At 45.7% G+C, this 26,586-nt stretch overlaps 1 protein-coding gene across 4 annotated transcripts in view; it reads left to right on the top strand.

Annotated features, from left to right (window-relative positions):
- NEURL1 (neuralized E3 ubiquitin protein ligase 1) overlaps window positions 1-26,586 on the top strand; it is a 161,688-nt gene that overhangs the window by 116,591 nt on the left and 18,511 nt on the right. The gene's annotated exons all lie outside the window — the stretch shown is intronic.

The following is a 26,586-nucleotide window of genomic DNA, read 5'->3' as shown; positions in this document are numbered from 1 at the left end:
GAATGTGCCTGCAGGGCAGAGGGGCTCTGGGGGGAGCAGAAGGCAGGGGCACCAGCCCTACGTTAAAACAAACAACTCCTCACAGATGAAAGAAATGTAGTACTCTGATTTAGTACAACCTAATAGTTGTGCTTCAAGTGACTTATAATGAAGAACGAATCAGTACACGCTTCGTTAAAAACAGAGTGATAGCATAATAAACATAACCTTATTGAACTCAAGGAAGCATAAATCACTTGTAATTCAAAAGCATTATAAAAATAATTATGATTCACTGCTGAACTCTGTTTTACGGTCTGTGAAAACTTCTTATATTTTACTTTCAAAAAGGCATTTCTCTTAATCAAAGTTGTTGCAATTAGAGGGAGCGGTAATGATCCAGAAGATAGTTGAGTGATGTTGCCTTTTTGAGGATCTGTACAGCTGCCATTTTCATAGTGTGAATAGCGATGCTTGGTGTTGGCAGAGAAGCTCCCATGGATTAGAGCTCCAGCAATTGGAAATGTTGTGTTTTGCAATACACCCCCATTCCCCTAAACCTACCATGATGTTGAATTCCATCCACTTAAAACAGAGCCTATGTTTAACAATAATTTAAATCATTATCCTGCCTGTCAGCTCGGAGTTAAGGGGCTGTGCAACTGCGATTCTCTGTTTAGAAACTGCCTGGAATAATAACTTTCAGATGTCTCAAATATGCACCACTTATCTATAACATCTAAATACAAATGTCTCCCTGCTGAGCAAGCCCGACACTGTTTACCTATCGTGTCCAAACCATTCCAGAGGGTTTGCTTCGCGTGGAGCGGAAGGCTCTATATCCGCAGCTCCGACAGCACTGTCAGTGTAGTTTTTCAACTCCTCCTCACCTTTAGGTGATTGCAGAGAAAGAAACAGCCTAAGCCTGGGGGTGACAAGTGAAGAATGTCCCCACACATGCATCCCCCCCTCCTACCCCCACGCCAAGGGTAAAAGTGCATTGCGAGCCAGCCCCGCGCTCTTGCAGACGGGATGATGCTCGCGCCGTTGGGTCCCTGCCAGCCTGCTGTGAGATGATCCAAATGCTGAATCCCGCACGCCCTGGGCGTGCTGGGGCTGGGCAGTGTCGAGGCGCTGTCGCTGGCTTGGGGGCCCCGGGCTCTTTCTCTGCATGCAGACCTCAGTGGGACCTGTCAAGTCTCATTGAACGTCAGGCTCCAGAACTGGCTTGCACCGTATGCTCCCCCCAGCTACGGCACGTCGAAGATGTGTGCTGCGCAGCTGGATGGCTCCGCTGCCGCCTGAGGAGCTGCCGTGCTGGATGCAGGCACTCAGCACATCCCTCGAGAGGCTGCAGGGGTGATGGGCTTTGATGTGGGGTTGCCCCTGCAGCTTGTCTGAGAGTAATCGGAGCAGAGAGCACTGAAAAACTCCTCTTCTCCTTGCTACAGCTGACCTGTGGCTTATCATGGGAGGGGCCCCTGTGAGTTTTGGGCCCTCTCCCAAAGATGTGGAGTGTCTCATGCCATCCATGGCTGGAAAGAGAGGTGGCATTGGGTACCAAAGGCCTCTGCATGATGCTCTACAACCTAACGGGATATGCTACATACCTCCAAATTTCCTAATGCATCCTGGGGAGCCCCATGCAGTGCTTGGGCTTTGCTTCCCCTGGGCATGCAGAACACCCTTCGCTGGTGTGCTCTGTCCTGATGCAGCCAGTGAAGGTTAAATAAGGAGAAATGAGAAGCATTTAACGCATCTTTGCATCATCTTTGGTCCCTTGGTGAAGTCTGAGTCACAGCTCTTACTCCATATATCAGATCTATGCAAATGTTATTGACATTCTTCCTGGGGCTTTTATCCCTTTGCTCTCAGTTAATTCCCGGATCGTCTGTTGTCCAGCCCCTACAGTGCTGCTGCTTTCCTCGTGTTACACAACAGCAGGTTGTCTGAAATGTATGTGTTCTGGGCATTGAAAATTGCTGTTATTTTATTAGATTTTATAGAAAGTGTGAAAATTAGACTGTTAGCAGGGGACAGGCTTGGTACCAAATTGTTTTACATGACTATGGTTATGGAAGCAAGCCTTCCCCCAGTCCAGTTCGGACAGGAGTTAGCGTGCGTGTCCCCCCCCCCAGCCACCCAGGGCTGCCACAAAGGAGCACTGCTGGTCCGCTGCCTCTGCGGCCAGGCTGAGCCCATGGTAGCGTTTTTCAGAATAGCTGCAATTAGTGAAGTGTGCATAGCATTGGCTGAGCTCAGAACGTGGTTTCTTCTTCTTCTTTTTTTTTTTTTTTTTTAATGTAAGCTTCCTTGTAGGGATGTGGCTTGGAGAGGAGTCCTTTACAGCTTGCTCTCAGCCCACTCAGGAAACCAGGTCAGTGAGGCTCAGTATCTCATGGCTTTCTTCATGCAGCACGCCCGCCTGCGTGCACATGAATATACAGTCCAGTTTACTTGCTTGAAACGCCCAAATTGTGTTTCTGTTCTTCATGAAATATTCATCTGCTTGGAGGTAGCAAGCCGGTTTTTCTGGTGGTGGTGTTCCTCGACAGAAGCGTGCACAGGCACGTGGCTCCGGTGCCTGCTCAGTGGCTCCCACCTACCAGTCCAACATGGCGGTGCTTGGGGAGATGCTCTGCCTGGGGAGCCGCACAGCTCTGCCATGCTCGGGAAACAACCTGCCCTGAGGCCACCTTCCCTCCATTCGTCCTCCCACTTTGTATGGTTGGGAGCTCCATCTTTATGGGCCTGTCCTCACGTACGCCCATATCAGAGTGGTTGGGGATGGGAACGAAAGCAGCATGCAGGACCCAGGGGCTTTCCATCCTCAGGCCAACTCCTCCTGCACACTGATTCTTACACCAGTTACTTTATCAGCATCTTGTCACTTCCTCAGCAGCTCTTCACTGATTTTCTCACCTTCATGCACACCAGAGTGCCTGGAGCAAGTTGGCACAGCAGGAAAGTTTCATACATTTAACCTGTTTATCCACCACTCTGCTGTGTATCTGCGCTGCTTGTGTGTGACAGTTAAAAGCTATCTATCTCACTGACACAGAATGTAATATTTACCAGGCGTTCTCTGATAATGCTTTGTAGCTTGGCCGGGTATGCAGGAAAACAATTTGCAGGTACCAGAATTACCTTCACGCTGTTTGTTGCTCTAAATTTGTACTGGGTGTTCGCTGCCTGGATGGAGAGAAGGCTGCGATCCAGGATGCTGGCATCTCCGATGTCTTCAGCGAGAGCTGACCAGTGACGTGTTTCTTCCCAAGTGGCATGCCGAGGTGACACGACAGAATGACAGGCAGATGGTGTTAGGTTGCACAAGAAGCGCTGCTGGCCAGAAAGCTATAAGCAGCTAGCGTGAACCCGTGTGGTCAGGTCCAGCCAGTCTCCATAAGGAGCTGGGGCTAGTTTCATTTATTGGAGGTGGGAATTGTTTGCTATAATAAATTAAAGGATCAAAACTGAATCGAATCTCAGCTCCCCCAAAACCCCTTGTGCTCTCTGATCTGGTGTTTTGATTACCTGAGCCCATTCTAAATGCTAGCTCAAGCGTCAAGCCCTCACATTTCCATTTAGTTGTTCAAGGAAAACAATTTTAATAGCTGCCCAGCTATTCATCAGGATTAGGCCCTGCTGGACTAGTTTGGATAACATGCAAGCTAAGTGCAGTGTGGTCCCAGCTTAACTTGGAACATCCAGAGCCACCAAAAAAACATTTGCTGCAGTAACTCAAACATGTTCCTCAGCCCCCACTCTTCATGGCGCTCGCTATGTCCAGGACCAGGAGAGGAGGGGCTGGGGGAGAGCCCACTCTCCTGTTATTCCTGGCCTCAGTGGAAACAGGGAGAAGCAGAAATACCAGCAGAAAGCATGCGCTTTTGGAGCCTCCACCCCTGAGTTGACGTGGATGCTGAGGATAAAAGCATCAGCATATTTGGGCGCTCACCCAGCTGCCCCCCCTGCCCCCCGGCAGCAGCGCCTCTGCCCATCGCTCCCTGTGTGCATCCCTGCGTGCCCCAGCACGGAGCACAGCGGCCTCCCAAAAACACCTCTGGGATTTGAGCGGGGAAAGTTAATTTGTTCTGTATTTATTCTCTAAGTTTAGATAGCTAGTACACTGTTCTGCCAAGCATTGAGGGAAAAAGTCCTCATTCCACCTTAAATGTTTCTTGGAGTGGCCAGTGCTGAACTGAAAGTCCCCGGGCAGCCAGCGCTGAGCCGGATTTGACATTGATGCTGGAGACAGTGGTGGCTTCAAGACTTGGGGATGCACATGGGTTTCCTCTCTTGTCCATGTATCTTCATGCAGACATCAAGAAGTTTTGTTTACTTAATCTCTAGTATTTAGTGGGAAAATGCTAGAAAATGTTCTTTTTTTTTTAAAAAAAGAACTGATAGAAGTTGAATAGATTACGGTTGTTTTCATGCTGTCGCTGCTGGCTGCCTTTTCCCTCTCCAGACTTCACTGGAAAAGGTTGGATGATTCCTGCAGGAGGCTCAAGCGCCCAAACAGATTTGGACATTTAATTGCCGCAGTGGTGGGGACCTGTCAAGGGTGATGCTGGCTGCCTTCCGTGTAATCGCCGGGATCTGGAAGTGGGAGCTGGAAATCCCATAAGAATCTGGTTTCTTTAAGTACTTTGACCCTTTGGATTGGCTGTGGAGGCTCCTGGGACAGCAAAATTTATGTAAGACATTTTGCAGTGTCATCTTTTTTTTCAGTTTTAGGAAATGTTGAGGCTGGATGGAGTTCAGCGGGGTGAAAGGGACGGTTCTCTTGCCTTTAATAACTGCTGCTGCTTGTTTCTGAGGCGTGTCGGTTGCTTTCCAAGGGGAGGCAGGATAGTATCTGCTTTCTATCCGGTAGGACAGCAACCATTTTATTCACAGAATCGTCTGAATAAAGATAAATTACTGAATCTTGTAGAAATCTTGATGGTGAGAACTGAAAATAATGTTGGGGTTTTTTTAAGCTCTCTATATAAATATTTACAGATCTGGATATACATGTAGATATAGAAACAAACAAACCCCGAAACAAACAAACCCCGAAACAAACACCGCAAAGAGACCAGAAATCTTCCAGACTTTCACCATTTTCATGAAAAGCAAGGGAAAAGTAATACATTAAATTGTTCACACTTTTTTCAATTGTCTAGACAGTGCTATACTGAAATAACACAGTATGTCTAGCTGAAAAGGGAATTCACTTAGGACTGCAGATCCCATGCAGATAGCAGGGAGGAATTGTTGAAAAGCTTTGGAGAACGGTGAGAGCAAGCTGTCCACCTGGGCGGTATGTCTCGGAAGAGGTGCTGCAGCTGAAAGTGGCTGTCAGCTGTCCCTACCGCTCGGTGCCAGCCTTGGCACCGTGTCCATGGGACGGAGGAAGAGTTCAGCTGGGACCTTCAGCACATCCAGAAAATACAAATGATGCAGGAGAATGGACCTTGTCTCTGATTCTCTGAAAAACAGAGAATTACCCATGTTGAAAGTAAAGTAAAACTGTGAAGAGAGAAGTTTAGCTCTTACAGGTTATGTATTCACAATAATTTAAGGATCTGAAAAAAGGAGAAGAGTGAATTTGTTGTTGCTTCTGTTGTCATGGGACTGTTCTTCTGGCCCTGTGCTTCCTGCGTTGCACAACAAGCACAAGATGCAACTTCTGTGTAGGGGGAAGTGTGGCAGTTCCCTCGAACACTTAAATACCTCTTGATTCCTCTAGTTGGACACGCAGTGGCACCGAGACATGCAGCACTGCCAGGTGAGCTTGGGCAGAGCTAGAGCCATGCTGAAATATTCAGGCTATCCCACCACGGTGACTCTTACGGCAGGAGCAAGTGTAAAGATAAATGTTGTCTTTCAGAGTATGTCCTCTCTTCACCCTGCTCACCTTCAGGCATGAGATGAAACCTGAATTTTCAGGTGAACACATGGAATGCAGGGAGTAAAAATCAGAGTGGGATGTGATGTGTTTGAATTTTAGGCATCCCAGAGTTTTGTAGATCATAGCTACTCTGTTTTATTTTTAACATGGGCAGAAGATTCAGCACCATAACTCTGCCTATCAGCACGAAGTCCATTGCAAAATGATCTACCAGGAGAACATTCAAGTGTGAGCAGGGTAGACCCTCATGTTGGGAAGTACATTTGCAGCATTGCAGTATAGGATGGTAGCTGCCCTCAGTGAAGAAGCACTTAAAAGCTATGCCAAGTGTCTCCTCTCTGTCTGTCTGTCTGTCAGCATCATCTTAACTGAGCAGCAATGTGTTTAAGCCAGTGCTTTATGTTTCTCTTTGGGGAGCCAGGAGATACCACAGTGTGTGCCTACTAAACGCAGAGATTCAGGTCTGAGCGTTTGAGTCATCAGGCATGAAGTCCCTGAAGATTTTATGGCACAGATTTCCAGGAGAAGTTCAGCTGCTGGCCATCTGCTCCCCAGAGAAACGCTTAAAAGGCCCCTTTCTCCCTTTTAACACCTAAAACATTTCAACACTTAGCAAGCCAAGTGTAGGATCTGTCACTGAGGGCTCCAGGACCTCATTCCCCCCCCCGGGGGGGTATTCAGAGCAGCGGAAGCTGCTCGTGGGAGGAGGACTCAAGTCAGCGATCACAGAGATGAAATGGCCTCCCGAAGGCTCGGTGGGGAGGACGAGGGACAGGAATAGAAACTGAGGAACCTGACTTTCTGCCTCTTATTCTCAAGCACGGTTAAAGCCCAGCCTGTTCACATGGTACAGTGGGTGACTACAGATGTGGTGGGAGAGCGGTGGGAGGGACGCTTTGGGCAGGAGTGGGAGCAGAGACAGGAGAATGGGATGAGATGGAGGCAGATGGTTGGGGGTATGGAGAGGTGGGAACCTTAATGGTGAAAGCAGAGGTAGAAACCCCACCAAAAGGGTCATCAAAAAAAATACTCATTTTGCTCCGTTTGGAGAGTCCATGTTGTTTTAGAGCATGCTCACGGGACAACCCACCCAGTGTTTCTAATCTGAAATCCTGTTGTCTAACGCGTTTTTGGCTGTTAACATTTTCCAATCTATTGTGTAAATAGATTCTATTTTAACACTTTGGCAAATGGCTTTCTGGGAAAAGCCCGATTCCTCCACCACTCCTCCAGGGTCCCATTGTCCGGGGTCTTATTTTTCCTTCCTGTTTCATATGAACGTGCAGAGCTCTGACAATTGCATTTGTAGTCTTGAAATGTGAATGCCTTCCAAAGCTGGAAGGAGTCTCTCAGTTTTTGAGATTGACCTTTGATTTCCAGTGACAGCCAGGATGGATTTCTGCAATTTTTCATGTTGCCCAGAGCCTGACATTGACTAATAGGACTGGATATTCAGCAGGAATGGCAGGAAAGCCTCGGCGATGAGATTTATTCATGCTGTCCATGCGTAGTTTCAAAACTGTAAGGCTAAGTTCCTGTTTGGGGTGAGTGGAGCAGTGTTACAACAGGGGTGAACTTAGACCATTGCTCCTGAAGGCACAGAACAGCTCTTTCATTCAACCTCCCCCCAGATCTGTCTGATCAACAGCAAGCAGTCTGTGCTGCTTCAAATATTGCACTAACGACATGCAAAATCACATGGTTTTCTGCTGAAAACCAGCAGTGATCCCATTGCATTTGCCTTTTGTTTATCTTTCTTAAGAAAACAGCGGATTCTGCCTAGTTTTACTGGAATAGTCCCTTGCTGGCTGGAAATTACTAGCTATAAAAAAATGTAGCAGGACGTAGCTCACCATGTTTGAGAAAGGTTTCTGCAGAGCTTCTACACTGACTGACTGGTGGAACACGCTGGGAAGACAACTCACCTGGGGAGAAACTGTTTTGCATTCTGGTTATGTTTTTACGGCCAACTGGGGTTGCTATCAGCACCCTTGTGACCCGGTCCCTTCTCCCCTGGATGCCTGGGAAGACATCGGAGCCCACGATGGTCGTGCTGCAGGACAGGTTCTTCAGGGCACCCAGGGGGGTTGGCTGTGCCACCACCAAGGAAGGGTGCCAAGCACCCACGCCAGGCACAGGGGGACTCTGCGGGTGTGTGTGTGTGTTGGTGCAGCTTCATCTTTCCCAAGGGATCAGATGGGGGCTGCAGGGAGAGGAGAGGGAGCTTTTTCACTCTGAAGCCATTTCCAGCTGTAGATAATTGGGGTAAATAAACCTTCACATGGAGGCTGTCCGCAGAGCACTGGTGATGCAGTAAGACATTGGGGCTCCTATTTTAAAATACTTCATTCAGATCTCTAGCTGTCTGTGAGTATAAACTCATATGATTAGAACAAAACTGATTTTAATAATTGCTTCATTGCTCCTTCTCTCCCATATCTGGGGCAGGGAGAATGGATGAAACATTTTTCCCTGTTTGCTAGTTAACCTTTTTATTTAACGAGCATTGGTTGAAATTAGAGGAGAGTTTGATTTTTATTTTTAGAATAGCGAAGCACTATGTGAAAACAGTCCTTGTTTACCTTAGGTTTTGTAAAAGGCTATTGCTATTTTTTGCAAAACACAAATTTTGGACCAGGTTTGATCCGACAATATTGTTTTCAATCCAAGATGGGTTTGAACTGGCCACTCATCCTCCTTTGCCCTCAAGGGCACCGTGCTGGATTTCACGGAAGTTGAAAATCACGTGTCCTTCAGTTCAAATACTCTCAGCATCCATTATGGGCCCTCACACGGCTCATCCCTTGCACAGCAGCCGGCGGGACACATGGGATGCTTGTTTTCCCTTCTCCCTGCTCTGTACCGCCTGGCAGGCAGTGGCTGGGCTGTGGATGCTGAGCCAGGAGGGAGGATGTCCTGACTGCTCCTCTGCAGTAAAACGAGGGAGGCAGTGCCAGCACAGCACGGCATTTTGCACCTCTTTGCAATTGTACGTGACCTTCTCGTTTCTCCATGGGCTCTGGCACTGGGCATCCTCCTGCCCTGGAGAGCATCCCCACGCTGTGAGCCAGGCCCAGGACTAAAGGATCACCAAGCATTTACTTGGCTTCTTAAAGTGTCCCTTGCTGCCTCCTAGGTCAGAATTTGACCCCAGTTCAGGCAAAACAAGAACCGAGCAGCCGTTTCCTCAGCATTCAAAGCAATGCGAGGGTTTTAAACCGATTTCAAAATAAAGACTTTCAGTTCACAATTCATTTGGGCATAAACATACACTCACCAAAGAAAGATCCTCAGAGAAATTCAGCTGCTGAATCCTTGACCTCCAAAGGACCCCTAAATATAGTATTGTACGCAATGTGCTGCTTTTTGTGGGTGAGATATTAAGAGCTTATTTATTTATTAGAAAGTGGTTTACAATGTAAGTAAATTAGTGAGTTTCAAGGCCCTCTCCCAGCTGCCAGATGCTGGGGGGATGTTTATGGCCACTGTAAATAATTTCATAGCTTAATACAAATACATTTTTAGAAATCAAGGGCTGATGTCTGCATGTTTGTGGCACAGTTGAGGATTTATCAATTCCTCCAGAATATGAGAAATAAAATGAACAGTATTTCAGATATTTTAAAAATTCATAGGAAAGAAAAACCCCAAAGGTGTTCTTCATTCGCAGTGCTGTGGGCTCAAGTCTGCGTTGCTTTGGCTGAGCTCTCCCAAGTCTCATTGAGTCAGTGAGATCAGAAAATGCTCAGCATCCTTCAGGACCCAGCCCATGCATTTTGGAGACTGCAAATGGTACAGACAGTTTCCCCTGCACTGAATATGTATTTAGAGATCACTTTGTTGCTTGCTGAATGACTTTTGCTAAGATCAGTTTTTAATGACAGAAATCAGATCCTTCACAGTCAGCAGGGCAGCGAGGTGGAGCAGCACAAGAGCAGCTTTATGTTGGGGCTAAAAGGTAACCATGAGTGAGCAGCACCTGTGGGTACCAGCAGAAGGGTGGCTCTGGAGGGAAACCTGCTTCCCAGACAAAAATAGGACACAGAATGAAAATGGGGCTGGAAGGAATTTCCTTTTCAAGGCATGTGGGCAGTGAGGAGTTAGAAATTGGTGAGGTGACGTCAGAGCGTATGTGGGATGCTTGGTATGATTTTTGTGAAAAGTCTCAGTGCCTTGGGGAGGAATGGGCAGAAATGAAGTATTACAGATGCTTCATTTGAGCTTTAGGTCTATTTTCAGCCTTTGCGTGGATGGGCCTGCAAATATCAGCAGAAGCTGTGGGCTGCTTCTGCCGTGGTGCGTTGTGGTGACTGCACGTTCCCGTGCTGCGCTCTCCATAGCAACATATTTTCAATGTAAAACCACAGAACCAGCTGAATACTTATGAGTATTTACACTCCATGTGCACAGAGGAAAGCTGATGCTGATGCTGAGCTGCTGCGTGGCAGAAATGGTCCTAGCTTTAAACTGCAGCCTAAGCTGATCTCTTGGTATGGAGTTGAAATGCAGTTTGATGATGGGAGGTGCTTAGGCGCATGGGCTCACAGGTGCCTTGTTCTTTTTGAGGAAAAAAATGACCCTTTTTGTATTACCCGAGAAGTCCGCCAAGAAGCGCTTTGTTTTGGGCACACGAGGCTGCCTTGTGTCTCCAGCAGGGCAGAGTTAGATGGCTTGACACAATAAAGTTTGCCCAGGCTAATAGTGCCAGTGCTAACTACAATTAATTTAGGGCAAAATAACTTTTTTTGCAGTTTTGAGATAGCAGTGAATCCCAGTGCGACCCTGCCCCAGATCTGGCAGGCTGATATTTGGGTACTCTCATTGCAGCAGTGTCAATTTTGCAGCAAGTGTTGCCTGGCACCATCCTGATCCTCTTCCTTGATGGTGCTGGATTGCCTGGCCTTGAATTTAGCTGCAGGGGTTGCAAGGTCCAGCGAAGCAGAGGCGGCTGTGCAGCGCAGACAGGCGGGCAATGCCTGGCCACGGGCACAGCGCCGAGAAGGCCAGGGAGGTAAAGGGAAGGAGTCTGCAGGGCTCAGTGGCTAATCCTGGCCATGATGGCCTGCTTCTGTCTGTCCCTTGAATCATTCCCCTCCTGCCAATTTCTGGGACCGGTGTGTGTGTGCGCTGGTGATGGCTTTGAGGTGGTTTGGCAGGCACAGCAGTGGTAGAGCATCCTCCAAGTAAGTGCGTAGCTGCTGTTGAAGGAGCCGGCTCCTGCAGCTCTGCCTTTAGCCACCCATGGAGCAGGCATGCTCGGCAGGATGGCAAAGGCACAGAGGCAGTGACAGCGTTTGATAGGTCTGTGCTGAACGACTCGGAGTGCTGGGGAGCGAGACTGCTGACCTGGAAAACAAGCTGAGATTAAGAAATGTCAAATATCTGGGTAGAAGAAGGTTTCCTGGAGGGCTGAGAGGTGGATAAAGTAGACTCCTGAGGTTACTTGGGATGGCTGATTTCAAATGGACTGTAAACCCTGTCCTAGCAGTGGTGCCTCTGGGAAGGGCCATCCTGACACCCTGTTGCAGCTGGGACTCAACTCCCAAAACTGGGCAGGAGGACATGAGTGTAGAGGTGACCATGTCTTCCTGGGGACAGAGCTGGAGGATGATGCCTTCTAATCAACAGCCTTTGGGGAACTTCTCACAGGGTTAACATAGCAGTGGACAGCCTGAAGCAGGCACATGAGCCACACTGTCCCTCTGACTTGCACCCATAGGTGCTGCAGCTGGCTGGGCTCCAGGCAAAGCTGCCATGCAGCAATGAACTGGCACCCTCAGCTCTGCAGCAGCTTAACCTACAGTTAAAAATCTGCTAACCCTGTAGATGTTTTGATTGTAGTAGATGTAAAAGTGAACCCAGCAGCCATCCTGTTATTTGTTTCCTTATTAAATTCTGTTTGCTTCATGTTGCCCATAAATGTGAATTTTCAAAGTGCTGCAGACTTCACTCTGGAAGGAATTTGCATCGCCTGAGCCTGGGAGAGCATGGGCGACCGAGGCAGCTTTAACAGACCTGAGTGAAATGCTTCTGGCAGGACGAAGCAGTGAAATACAGTGGATAACAAAGCTGTCATTTATCACTGTTCCTGCAGATTCGTGCCACCATGGCAAGCTCTGTTCATTTCTCTGCAGATGGGGCAGTTTTTCTGCTGTGGGCAGCTCTCCCAGCTGCGAGGTAGCCGTCATGGCAGAGCCGATGTGGCAGAGCCAGCAGCGTGGGTTGGGTGACCCTCACCTCTCCGTGGTGGGATGCAGGGGTTCGGGCTGCACCGTGCTGGCTGTTGACAAGATGGCAGACGGAGACAATTTCTGCCCTCAGTGCTGTCAGTCTGGCCCCGCTGCTAATACAGTTTGTGCCGGTGCATTGGATTTGGGGAGGAGGCTGTAACAACTTGGGCTCTACATAACTCAGGTTTCTCTTCGCTGTTAAATCCTATTGCTCGCAGGACAAGTTCGTGCCTACTCCAGCAGTCCTTATGAGCCCTATGATTTCTCCATGCCAGTCCAGGGTCTAAAAGTTGCCCCCACATCCCCCTAGATGCCAGGCCCTGTTGGAAATGGTGGCTCAGCCGGGAGCAGCCCGCGTCCCTTGCGGCAGCGGGACGGTGCCTGTGCACCACTGCGACCTAGTGGAGGGAACGACGCTTGGCCGGGGGATGTCATGGGCCTGGCAGCATCGGCGGCTTCTCAGAAGAGCTGTTTAGCTCCAGTGCTGAGGGTTCAGCTTGCCTGGAGAGGCTGTGGAACCCGTCCAACACGAGTCTGTCGTCACCGAGTGGCTGCAGCATTATAGACCAGCAGGACGCTTGCAAAAATGCATGGGGATGCAGAGCCCTTACAGTGTTTAACAGGAAGAATAAAAGAGCTGACAGGGCATATACGCAGCATCTCACCATCTCACCCTGACCCTCTCTTCCCTGTGTTTATCATACCCTCTTGCTGTGTTATGTCTAATTTGGGCTGTAAGCTCCCTGGGATGGGACTTGCTGTTTTTAACTGCCAGGCGCCAGGCACACCTAAGCCACCTTATAAATAATATTTCTGTGCAGAGGGAAACTTGACCCTGGGATGTAAAGGGGTGGCTATGGCAACAGCTGTCTGGGTGCTTTGTGTCTCCTATGGACACAGAGCGAAAGGGGCTGGTAACGTGGCTTCAGCTCGGGCTGGAGCAGAGCATGTACGGCTTCGTGGGGCCCTTTCTGCACGTATCCACTGGCTTCCTCCTGAACATAAGTCATTTACACTCCTGTGGGATTTTTTTTTTTTCCCTTGGTTACTGTGATATGAAGAAGAGTTACAGAACAGAAATACAACCAGTAGTAACCCTTTCTTCTCTTTTTTAGGATAATGTTAGATTTGAGCACATAATCTGCTTTTTCTTCTCATCTGGCTTTCAGAAATGCATGGGTTTTGGCTATGCACCTTCCTAGTACCATCCTGTGGCAGGCAAGAATGAATGCAAATGTGAATTATCCTGGTTTTTGCTCTGATGACTGGACTACATCTCCGCTTGGAGACAAAGAATATTTTCCCAGTTGTAAATGAAAAAATAAAGCATACATTTTTAAAGTCAAAGCTGTTATAGTACCAGAAATGGTGGGACCATACTGAGCAGTGCAGAAAGAGGGACCATTTTTCCCTGATAACTAGGTCCCAGACAGACCTGGGATTGGTCCCAGATTCCTTAGACTGAGCAAAACATCACCGGTGCTGGTAATGACGTTTCAGCTGATGTAAGGCCAGCAATTTTTATTATTATGTAGCAAGGGTTTGATAGTTCCCTATGACAGTTCAGAGTATGTGCAGAAAGGGTCACAATAACGTTGCCAACAAATATTGCTTTCAGCTTTGATGTTGAAGGAGGCAGAAGCTGAAGAGAAATGAATATATTAATGGGATGAGAAATCCTTGAGTTTGGGAGAGTCACCCCTATATTGGTTACCATCTCTCTAGTCCATACAGGTCTCAGCAAGAGAGGTGTCAGCGTATAATGTTGCTCTTTTTATTGCTGATCATTCCCAGTTCAGTCTAATCTCCAAAACTAAGCTTGTTCATGACATTCTAGAGCTAAACTTTATTGTTTACAAACCATCACAAAGAAGGGGGTTGATTAGCTGTTTCCCAAACCAGAGAAGGATCATGGGCTAACAGAAACAGAGGGTAAAAATAAAGGCATGGCAGTCTAACAGATTGAAACTGGACAAGCGGATCAATGAACACTGGTACCCATTCCTAGCCAAACTGGTGTAAAACCGATACATTACGAACAGGTAAGGAAGAGATTTAGAGTGTGTGTCAGTCAGAGAGAGTGACCTTCAGCATAAGCTGAAATGTTAACTCCTAGTAAAAATGCATGGACAGTGCAACAAGGCATCATGTGGCAAAAGGAAGCTGCTGAGAAACGGCAGACGTCTGTCACAGGAGTTTAATGAGATGTCAAAGAAAAAAAGGAAAATCACCCTGTGAAAAGGGAAGAGAGCCAAAAATCTCACTGCATTTTTAGGTGCTTGTGTCTTACTCGCCTCCTGACCCCTCCTTGAAAGATCTCAGGGACCAGTAATAGCACAAACCGGTTGCAAAAAGTCAGGCGTCTCTCCAGTACCGTGCTTATAGCTGGCCCTTCAGTGGTGCTGCTGGGGAAGCAGTGAGATGGTTGCAGGAGGGTTTTCCCCCCCTAGGTCAATGCTTGGCTCCCATCAGACAGTCCAGCCTGGTCCACCGCAGGGGCTGGGTCTCAATTTTAGGATCCAGTTTCCCTGAAAGACCATCCTCCATCTCATCCCCAGGATCCCAGCAGGACTGAGCTTGTTTGTGCTTAAGAGTGTCAGGTTGGGAAGGGAGAAAGAAGAGGAAGAAAAGCAGTGCTGTGGGAGGGTGGGACAGCAGGAACCTTTGGGAACTGAAGCCTCGGGTCCCCTTCCTCAGGGGGCTGAGGAAGATTTGGCTTCTGGGGCTGCAGCTGCATTTAGCATCCGGCAGCGTATGCTGGACCTTGTTCTCCATGCAAATTCCGTGGCTTCAGCAAGGTTACCCTGCCCTGACTGGCAGCCACGCTGTGGCCCTCCGGCTGATTCTTGTTTATACTTTGAATTTGCAGCTTCAGAAAAGCCTCCTGTCTTTCTGTCTAAACCTTTTGAGGCCACATCCTATGATCTGTGCATTTAAATTAGCTTTACTGATAGCCAAGGTGTTGAAGCTTTCCCTGGGATAAGTGAGAGTGGAATTTGTCTTTTTGCTTGTTAAGGAGTTAGCTGAGGCTCTGGTAGCAAGATTCAGCTCTTTAGTTCCTTTAGTTCAGGGTAACAAAATAATTCATAAAGAAATCACAAGCCTAATGGGCATTTGCTGTGACAGAATATATGAAGAATTTATTGAAGAGATGAACTTTCAATTACGTGCCTTGGCAGAAGCGGGCATTGACTCTCTCTTTGATTCCCCGCTAATTTTGTCCAGCCGTGACAGCTGGAGTGACTGATTTAGGGTTACTGTTTGAGGTAATATCATCTCCTCTGCTGTTCACTCCACTGGCAGGATGCAGTGGGGCAGTGATGGAGAGCGAGTGTGGCACAGGAACTTTTTGACACGAAATGTAGTTTTAAAACCTTACCCTGTGCCCCTGATTTGGGACTGCTGATATGCTCGTGTGTGCGTCCCATTGCCTTTGATGAGATACAAAAACTTATTTAGATGAAGTGGATGTTTAAGTGCTGTCATGAAATGGAACAGACCTAAACACATGCTGTGTTCTGAATTGGTGCAGACCACAATAAATGTGCTGGTTTAAAACAAGCTCATCAAACAAAGCCTTGATTTACTGTTTCTGTGCATAATTGGGACAGTGCATCTTGCAGACTGCACCAGCTCGGGAACAGGAGTGGGGCAGATGGGGGGTAATGGCTGCACTGTCATTTTGTACATGTGGAAAATAAGTCAGGAATTTTTTGAGAGCTTTTTCATATGGAATTCTGGGGTGGAAATTCTCCAAGAAAGATACATTAGGAATTAAAACAAAGAAAATATTCTGGACAAATAACATTATGCATATTCTTGCAGAAATATAGTGGTTGAATCTTTAGGTGGGGATCCAGCTTGGAGGAGGAGAGATGATTTGTAAACTTAGTTAGTCATGGCTGAAAAATTGAAACACTTTTGGCAAACTTTAGCTGTTTTCTTTCACTATTTTCAAAATTATATATTTCAACTTTGAATCTTGAAATTTCATTTTAATCTTGAAAAATGCAACAACGATTTCCAAACAAGCCCCAGAAATCAACTAGAGAAGCTCTCAGTCCAGTATTCATTTGCTTTTATAAAAGGAAGTAAGATAAACTGAGCACTTTGTTTCAGGTTAGCCTGAAATACTGTATCTTTCCAATTTATTTTATTTTTTCTTCAGGCAGTTGACTGAAATACTACATATTATCACTGCCCTTCACAGGTTGCGTCTTCACTAGAAAATGTTGTGCTCTTTGCTCTGGTTAGTGATGTGGGGCAGCAAAATCCTTGTGATATCCAGGCAATTTATCATTTTGCACTGCCAGACCGAACAGGACTGCAGTGAGCCCAGGATGGTGATCGGCAGCAGCGTTTCTGGGTTTCCTAAGGAAAGGAGAGAAGACCCAATGGTGTTCATTCGGGTCAATAAGCAATGGTGCTGGGTAAGATGCTGCACCTTGGGGAGACCATGGCAGGGACGACGTGGTTGTTGGTGTGTTGAGTTCTCCCTGAGCAGCTGGCTGTAAAACTGTCAGCGATGGTAGGAGCCTTTCTCTGGGAAATGTGGGAAGAAGCTGGGGAAGGAGTCATCATCTCCATGCCTGCATGAAGGCTCAGGGGTAAATGAAAGTAAGTGAAAAAGGATAAATGCAGGATACATAAATACCACGGGAGGGAGGATGATGGATGGGAAGGAGGAAGAAAGTACTTGTTTTGAAGAAAATTGCTGTCAGATTATTCAGGGGATGAAGGGATGTGTCTGCTGTAGCTTGGGAATTGGCTGTGAGCACTGAGATGCTATGGAAACATTCGCACAGTAACGTAAGAAGGATTGGAAATAGAGTTGTTGGAGGGCCCATGGCAATCTGCCGCACGGTACATGAAAGTGAAGTTGTGGGGCTAGCACTGCATGCAATGGTGGACTACTGTCTTACCTGAATAGGTGAGATAAGAGGGTCAAAATTTCTAGAAGAAAAGGAGAGTAAAAGGGATGATAGTGCCAGGAGTCACTGCCTATGAGAAGAGGGCTGTATAAAGTTATTAGACAACCAGGAATTGCAATTATTGCCTTAATTTCCCATGAAGAAGAATTAAAAAAGAACATTTCTACAGAGAAATTTACATCTTAAAGATCAGGATTCATCAGATAAAGTGACAATTGGCAGTCTCCGGGAAGAATTAGTCTTACAGAGGTAATTAAAACAAGTAATAAAAGATTTTCCAGCTGCAGAAAGAATAAGAGGAAATGGAAAGAAAAGGTGGAGCACTCTACAGGGAGAGGCAAAACGGAGATTAAAATAATGTAGGCATAATCCTAAAAGTGATGATCATTTTATTGTGGTTTTCAAACAGGATAATAATAGCTGAACATTGAGGCTTGTAGGCATGGGGCAATGGAAGTGGATATCATTGCACCAGGGTGGGAGTAAAATTCAGAGACTTCATGTGTGTGAGACAGATTAGGGAGTGAATAATGGGGTTTAGGTGGTCTCCACAAATCCCAAGGCATTTGATTTCTGCTCAAACCATATTTCTCTGACTTCACGGGGAGTTAGGAGTCATCAAATGGAAAACTCATGAGCATAAATAATAAAGGGAATCAGACATGGAAGTGCCAACATTCAGAGGTGGCTGTGGCAGTAGTTAAGCACATCTTCAACCTGAAGGACATCTGTCAGTCTTCAGGACAGCTGACTGGGGAGGCTGCGTATATCCTGAATGAGCCTTCCTGAACGAAACCCAAAACGTGTTGTTTGTAACACAGATGTTGCCAGAACCCTGCAGACTCTCTCCGAGCATCAGCTTTTGTGGAAAAGAAAACAAATCCACACCCATAGCATGCGTATGGAAGTTTGTTCTTCACAATCTACGGTCAGGCTCTTTCAAAACATTCATATTTGCTAAGGAAAACAGTAATTTATTCTAATTTTATGAGGCTAGTTATGCTCTTTGTGCTGTCTCATATGTTCATATCCATTTGACATGCTTACAGATGTTATGCAGAATTGTATGAATGTTTGTTATGAACCAGGCTGGTTCAGAGCACTTTATTAGATAGCACATGTCCCAAAACTACAGTTTATCGGTCAGTTCTCAACCTTTGCACCTTCAGCTATAGACTTACTCATGTATGAAATCGTATGCTTTCATTCCTCAGATTTTATTGAAGAATATGCAGATGATCAATTCAATTACTAAGCTGGCCTGGAAACCACAATTATTCATTCTGGCTTAAAAACAGCTGCAATTCCCTAAAGCTCAGGGGTTTGTATTTTTTCTTTCTGAATATTTCAACTTCATGCTGGCAGTACATGAGTTCACATTCTTTTAGAATCTGGATTTTTTGTTTGTTTATTTATAATTTGTTTTGCTGTGATATTTTATCTGTATTAGTGGTACAGCATTGACAGCCCATGACAAGAAATCCATGATAATCCCAGTAAGCCAAGGGAGGATATTTATCATAGAATCATAGAATCATAGAATGGTTTGGGTTGGAAGGGACCTTAAAGATCATCTAGTTCCAATCCCGCTGCCGTGGTGCTCCAGCCCTCTGATCATATCTGTGGCCTCCTCTGGACTTGCTCCAACAGCTCCATGTCTTTCTTGTACTGGACACCCCAGAGCTGGATGCAGTACTCCAGGTGGGGTCTCATGAGAATGGAGTAGAGGGGGAGAATCACCTCCCTCGACCAGCTGGTCATGCTTATTTTGATGCAGCCCAGGATATGGTTGGCTTTTGGCTTTCTGGGCTGCAAGCGTACATTGCCGGGTTATGTTGAGTTTCTCATCCACCAGCATCCCCAAGTCCTTCTCCTTAGGGCTGCTCTCAATCCATTCTCCACCCAATCCACTCTTGCCCCGACCCATGTGCAGGACCTTGCACTTGCCTTGTAGAACTTCATGAGGTTTGCACAGGCCCATCTCTTAAGCCTGTCAAGGTCCCTCTGGATGGCATCCCTTCCCTCCAGCGTGTCAACCACACCACACACAGCTTGGTGTCGTTGGCAAATTTGCTGAGGGTGCACTCGATCCGGCTGTCCATGTTGCTGACAAAGATATTAAACAGCACCAGTTCCAATACTGACCCCTGAGGAGCACCACTTGTTATTGGTCCCCACTTGGACATTGAGCTGTTGACTGCAACTCTCTGAGTGTGACCAACCAGCCAATTTCTTATCCATGGAGTGGTTCATCCATCAAATCCATGCCTCTCCAATTTAGAGAAAAGAATGTTGTTCAGGATAGTGTCACATGCTTTGTACAAGTTCAGGTAGATGCCATCAGTTGCTCTTCCCTTATCCACCAACGCTGTAACCCCATCATAGAAGGCCACCAAATTTCAGGCACGATTTGCCTTTAGTGAAGCCATGTTGGCTGTCACCAATCTCCTACTTATTTTCCATGTGCCTTAGCACAGTTTCCAGGAGGATCTGCTCCATGATCTTGCCTTTCAGATTGCAATGAGCAGGAAGCCAAAATTTGCATGTAGCCACTAACTCCTGCTTTAACCATGGGAATGCAGGCAAAACGTATGTTTTCCCTCCATTGACTGTGTGGTGATACCAAGCTGGTGGTTTCCATACTGACCATTGGGATCCCATAATGGATGAGGAGTCCCAAGTAGGTTGAGTTTTGAGGTGAGAGGAGCAATCTGCACATGGAAGCAGGTAGAGAATAAGGCATTGAACGGAGAGTTAGGAAATGAGAGGGTGTACCGTGGAAAATGGGGTGTTCTTGTCGTGCACTGGGTTAAACCCCAAGAGGTTTCACTTAAGAGCTCTGCCAGAGGAGTCATCTATCACCTTGAACAGCTTACTCCATCCCACGGTTTCCAGTCTATAAAATAAGAACATTAATTCTTCCTGCCTCCCACTCACCATTTATATATCCTTTCTGTTTACATGGTGAGGAGTGTCTTCTGCTGCAGAGCCCAGCAGCTGAGCCAGATCTCAGATGCTGTTTGCTCCAGAGCAGATTTTACTGTCTCTTAAAGAGCAGCCTGAGCATCTTACATATATAGCTGGTACAAGTGAAATTGTCTGTTGGCTGTAGTTTTGCATATATTCCAGTAAGTGTGTGCTAAAAGAGAGCCAGAGCAGTGAGAGCAGAAGGAAGCAGCTTTGTTTTAGATGAGATATTTATACAGTCAATGAAATAGAGACATGCACATATGCAGGTATTGTATAAGTAGGTGTTTACTTAACTGACATCCTTGATTTGATGTGGGTGTTTTCAAGGAGAGGGAATGGTTGATATGAGGCAATAACTCAGGCAGTTTGATTTCTTGGTTGTTCATAAAGGGAAATGTACTTTATAGAAGTGAATTCCTAAGTATATGGCAAAGGAGTTTTTTAGTCTGAATCATTCCTTTGAGGGATTTTAAACATTTGCCTCCCACATGCTACAATAACACTCTGAAAGTGGCTTCATTGGGCATGATCTGAGAAGCTGCATTCTGACACCTGATGGTTCATGAGAAATAAACACAATGGAGTGGTCTCGGATCATATAAATTCAGGATTTAACAGTAACAAGCAGGGAGGGGAGCATCACAGCAGAAGCACCCACCTGGGAGCGTGGGTCTCTGCAGCGTTATGCTGAGCGTGGCAGAGCCCAGCCTCCTCTCCGGACCTCACACGGAGAGTACAAGTTTGCAGAAAAACAAATAGTTTTATGAGTGTCTGCTCAGACACATCGCCAGCAGGCGAGAGCACTTTGGATGTGATCTGTAAGTGGAGCTTTGCCTCTTAATGACTTTAAGTGTGGCCTCAGCTTTCTTCACTTCTCAGTTTGTCTCCTGTGTTTATTTTAAGTAAGGGTGATTTTCACTTTCCTGTTTGCTTAGCTTCTCCTGGTACAATAAAACCGTTACGATACATGTGACAGAACTTGAGAGACCCTGGTTTAGAGCTGCTCACGGTGGTGAGGATGTCTCAAACACCATGAGTACAGCAGGCTGCATGAAGGTCTCCTTCCAGTTGCCCTTTAGTTTGGGTGGATTTTGAACCCAGGGCCACTCAGTGGTCCTCCAGACCCAGCCACGGCCGCTCTTCTTCTTACCAGTGGAGGTGGTGCTGTGGACTGGGTGCCATACACACATTGGGCAAGCTGGTAACCAAAAGGGTTTGTGAACGGCTACTGCTCCTTGCCCCCAGTCACAATGATCTTCATCCTTCTTTTAGGAGGGATAAATGAGAATATAATTTTCGCTCCTCAATCACCTTAAAGTACATAATAAATTGAGCTATAAACAACATACAGAAATTGCTCTGGTTACTTCTGCGCTGAAGCATGGCAGTTCCCCAGCAGTATACATCAGTTTGATCGGACTGAGTCAGCAAGGGAGCAAAGATTGCCACAGCACGACACGAGCAGAGTTCACAAGACAGGCAGCTGAGCTGGGATTAATACCTGCACTCCCATGATGGGGAGTATGAGGCTGTGAGTGACAGAAGGTTTCCAGAAACACAGGTTCATTTCTTGTCTTATGACTGGTTGCTTTTCCCAATTGCCTTTGAGTGCAATGTTATTTTACGGCGTGGTACATCTGCCTCATATTTCAAACACGTCTCCCTGCAATGTCAAAGTCTTGCCAAATGGACTGTTAGCTGCATAAGTCTGCTGTAGACCATGGAGGAGATGGCGCAAGATTCCAGGTGTTGGAAAGCCAGCTGTTCTCCCTGCAAAACCCCACGTGACAGGTAGTGCTGATGGTGGGAAAAGGAGCCTTCATCTGTGTTCCTGAGTAGGAATGGAGCCCCTCCAGTGTGGTGGGAATAATACAGTATACATCCTTTTGCAGTTGTATACTTATATAGAATGTTCTTGTAGGGCCACTGACTTCAAGATGTCTTTTTGGTAGCTTAGCACCTCTGAGGTTCCTTGGTCATGGAAATTATACAATGAGCACCAGTGCTCACTAAAAATACTACTATCCAGTGAAGTAAGGGATTAAGAGAAGAAAAATGCATTTGTGAAGAAATAAAGCAAAGAACAGAAGGAATGAAAGAACATGGGGCTGTGCACGGGAAGGGAAGGGATATGCCAGCACGTTTCTGACCTTACCAATTTTTTTTCTCTTTTCTGAGTAGCTGAGGACAGAAATGTTCTCCAGATGCAAGGAATGACTGAGTTGTTCCTTGTTTTCTCAGCATTTCTCTCTCCTGGGCTGTAATATCATTAGAAAGGGGATAGATTCTTAGGTTATCAGTCTGAGTCCCCAAATTTTAAGGGTTTTTTCTGGTAGTAATAAGTCTCAAGTTTGATTTATTTAGACTAGGTTTTCCATAGCTCATTCTGCAGAGAGGTTGCAGCCCTCATACTCTGAAGAAATACAGTTCATGTGAGGCCATAGGATTACACCAATCTGAGAAAACTCATGGAGAGGAGGAGATCTGTGTCGCTAGAGCTTGCAGTTAAATACTGGACTCTGCAAGTGTCCAGCATGTGTGTGCATGTGTGCTGAGTTTGCTCTGCTTTCCCCGATTCTGTACAGGTGTGTCAATACTGGCTGCTCATGACCTTGGAAAGTCAAGCCTTCAAGCGGTGACAGACAGTACTGAAAAAGAAAAAGAGGAAGGAAATAATGATTTGACAGTCTGACAGCAACACATCCCCTTCGGGTTTGTGTGGGGCTGAGATGATCTCTGCATGCTGGTGGTTAGAAATGTTTGTGTTTGGATGTGCATGTAGCTATATGAAATGTGCATGTGTGTGATATCTACAACAAGTATTATACATACTATACATGTTTAAGGAAATAGATGATTTTAAGAAGACAACATTTGGCAGTGGTTCAAAAAAAAAGGTGGTGGTGAAATACTTCTGATCTGGATGCAGCGACTTACAGCTGTATCTGCCTGCTCACCAGCTCCTTGTAAGTGCTATTGTAAAGTGTTACTGCAGTTTCATTGAGCCTGCATGAAGCAGGAGGCTCTTCCATGCTCTCTGAGCAGGAAAACAGAGCTTTGAAGCCTCTGGTTTGAGGAACATACTTCAAGTTAATTTTCTGTGTAAGGCATCAGCTGCTGAGAATCTAAATTTTGCAGATAAACCATACTAAAGAGGAGGAGAAAACAGAAGATGGCTGAACTGGTCAAGTGCCCTTCAGTTCTACTTTGCTACCCTTGTTCATTTTTTCTTGAACAAAGCCAGAAAAAGATACAAATGGATATGTGAAGTTCGACATCTTGTACAAAAATGCAGTGTCTCAGATTCTCCAACTGAGGAGCAGAAAATTTGTATTAGCAATCCTTTCCACTTTAGCTGTTTCTATATTGCTACCAGAAAGTTTAAGTCTCTAAATCTGGCATTGGCACCATAAGTGCACTGATGCAGAGCTCAGCAAAACCTCCCTGGAAGGCAACCTGGGCAGCCAGCCTGCATCGAGCTGCCGTGGTCGTGGCCAGTTTGCTGGTGGTACCCCAACCAGCTGGGTTAAAGTTTGCTCTGGTGACTCAGTGAGAGCTATGGTCTTCACTCACAAGTCCATCTATTCGCACCCAGGGAGGGCTCTCACCAGGTGACTTTTCCCAAAGAAACACTGCCAACTGCCTTACACAGGAAATTTTAAAACCTTGAATATTTAATAAGAAGGGATGATTTCCAAAGTCTTCATGCTGAAGCTGGCAGATCTCCTCAGTAATGGGTCGTTGGATCCATTTTGTATTTTATAGTCTCATCACATAAAGCCATTTCGTCTTTTTGATGTGTGCTCCAGGTTTGTCTGCAAACATAAATGTGCCTGAATACTCCTACCTGGAGAGTCCCCCCTTTGTAGGCATTAAAGGTCAGTTGTGAATGTTCTGCAGGAGCATGGCTGTGTTAAGGGCCACTCCAGCATGAACAGCTTGGTCTGTGTTTATAAAGTGACAACTGGAGCTTTAGTGGAAGAAAATAACTTGTTCCTGGGTATCTTCTGATGAAAGCAGCTGCTCAAAATCAACTCATTTGTTTCACATTTCACTAGAATTTTTCTTTCCTAGTCCTTGGCCCTTATCAGTTATTTTGGATAAATGACATTCCATACCTCTTCCAACTTACCTATCACCTTAAAAGATGAATCTAGCTTTTGTTTTACTTTATATTCAATGGGATTTTTTTTTTTTTTTTTCTTCTTTGGCTGGGTATTTTGTGATTTATAAAAACATATAGCCCTGGAGCAGACCAGCATCTCTTAGAGACTCATCTCTCTAAATTTTCGCAAACCCACTTCAGATACCAGTAAACCGCAATCCTTTCTTCCATGGGTATTTGCAAACATTAATGAACTAAGTATCACAGTCAATCCCATATGTTTGAGACATCTTATCCCTTATGTGGCTAGGCATCTGAGCTACCAATGAATTTAAGTAAAACAGTTGGATGTGTAACCTTGGTTTGCTATCACTGCCATGTGTCTTGTCTGCAGAAGAACTCCATCTCTCTTAACCTCTTTTCAGATGGAAAAAGATATTTTGTCCAGCAGCCAAAGGGAAATGCAAGCATCCTGGTGGAAAACAAGCTGTTTCAAAACCCTGGCTGCAAGCTACCCACACATCACAGTTGTCATCCAGGCTGCACATGCATAGTTACAGGGAATAAAATAGAAAGGACCTTCTGTTCCTATTCCAAAAGGTCTCTACCCATTCACCTATACCAAAAGATCGTCGTCAGCTGCCAGTATTAATTTGTTCTCCTGTGTGGGTTTCCAGCCAAAGGAGGGTAATATAAGTTGAATTCTATCCAGCAGGAGCACTTGCAATGCAAATGCTAGCCCATATATTACAAAGCATTAATGCGACCCACTTCTAAATTACTCGGGGTAATTTCTGATTTTATTTATTCCTCCTTTTCTTTAATTAACTTCTGTGAAGAGAAGCTGAAATATCAGTATGGGAAAAATCAAATATGAGAAACAGAGCCCATTTTTATTTTGAGACTCTGCTTCCCTTGTAATAGCAGTTTATTTAAAGAGGAGCCTGGAATAATCCAGTTTAAGCAAAGCAAAGAGCTCTACTGAAGCCAAACTGTGTGTGGGTGTGCTCTTGTCAGGGCTCCCAGAAGAGGAGGGCAGGAAAGTCTGTTAGTCAGACCTCAGATATTGCAGGAGATGTTGGTTATTCAGTAGCTGGCATTTTTCCTTGGCACACCGGTACAGAGTCACTGCTCTGGTGTACTGGGAGAGGGTGCACCCCATTGGGAAAATCCTCAGATAACCTGAGTTCCTGCTCTTTTGTTGTTGTAAAAGCAAACCCTGAGGATACGTGGCTGGAAGAGGTGCCCACCTAGGTCCTAGCGGGTGGGTTAGGAATGAGTCTCTGCTCCTCTGCCTCTTCTTGTCGTTCCACCTTGTGCCGTGTTTGCGGCCGGTGCCGGGCTGGGGGCTGGCGGGCATGTTTTGTGCCACCTGCGGGGGATTGGGTTGTACAGGGTGGTCCCACCTCATGTCGTTTGGACCCAGGCTGGAAGCAACAACAGTCTTCAGGCATAGCTCCCACAGAGGAACCGTCAATATGCGTCACAGTGTGTTACAGCATTTGCAGAGAACTACCCACATGCTCAATTTTCTCACAGCGAATTGTCTCTTGATGCCATGGGCTCCTCAGAGTTCAGAAAGTCAGGCATAAGTATAAATCTTTGACTTATCTCAGCTTACTTTTATAATCTGTTTAAATAATGTTTTTTTCTCAGTATATTGCTCTTTAAAATTTCTATGGCAACAGCATAGCTAAGGATATGTTAAATAAAAGTAATTTAGGCATTAAAGGGAGGTGATTCTTAGAAAAAGAATCAGTTAAATTGATGATTAGCTCTTGAAACAGCAGGTGAGACTAGCAAAGAGGATAAGGTGCAGTTCTGTTTCCACTGGTGGATTTGAATGTGTAAGCATCATCTTTCTACGTTACATATCCGTGGATTTAATTTTTAATTATTTGGCTTGGAGATAATAAATGATTACATGTTATTTATAGAAATCTGCATATTCCCAAGTTCTGCACTATGAAATCTGTATCTGTACTGGTTTGCAGTGAGCACCAGAACACTAATGATGAATTGTATTTGAGAATATTAATTAAATTTCATATGATGATAAATAAATTAGAACTGAACATAGCATTTGTTTTAAAATAAAAAAAAGTGTAGTTTGATATTTATTTCCTAAATGTATGGGAATTACTGTAGACAATAAAGAGGGCATGAAATCTGAGAGCCTGTATAGATATTGATTGGTATGTTCAGGGTGTATTTCAGATATTTACCCTCTGCTTCCCCTCTCCAAGGAGATCCTCCCCTGGTCAATTCTTTCCATTGATTTTGAGTCTGCCTGCTCAGAAGCTGAAAATGGTGATGCTGGTGGGAAAAGTACAAGAACAGCAATCGATCGCAAATACATTTTATGATACTCTGCTTCCATATTTTAAAGGGGAAAATTTATTAATGGCAGCAGGTCTCTGATTTTTCCCTTTTAAACATATCAATCAAACCTATAGCGATTTGCAAACCCCT

The sequence above is a fragment of the Balearica regulorum genome, chromosome 7 (genome assembly GCF_011004875.1).
Source record: "Balearica regulorum gibbericeps isolate bBalReg1 chromosome 7, bBalReg1.pri, whole genome shotgun sequence".
Classification (NCBI taxonomy): domain Eukaryota; kingdom Metazoa; phylum Chordata; class Aves; order Gruiformes; family Gruidae; genus Balearica; species Balearica regulorum.
The sequence above is the reverse complement of the archived record's forward strand: the minus strand, read 5'-3'. Positions and strand labels throughout refer to the sequence as shown.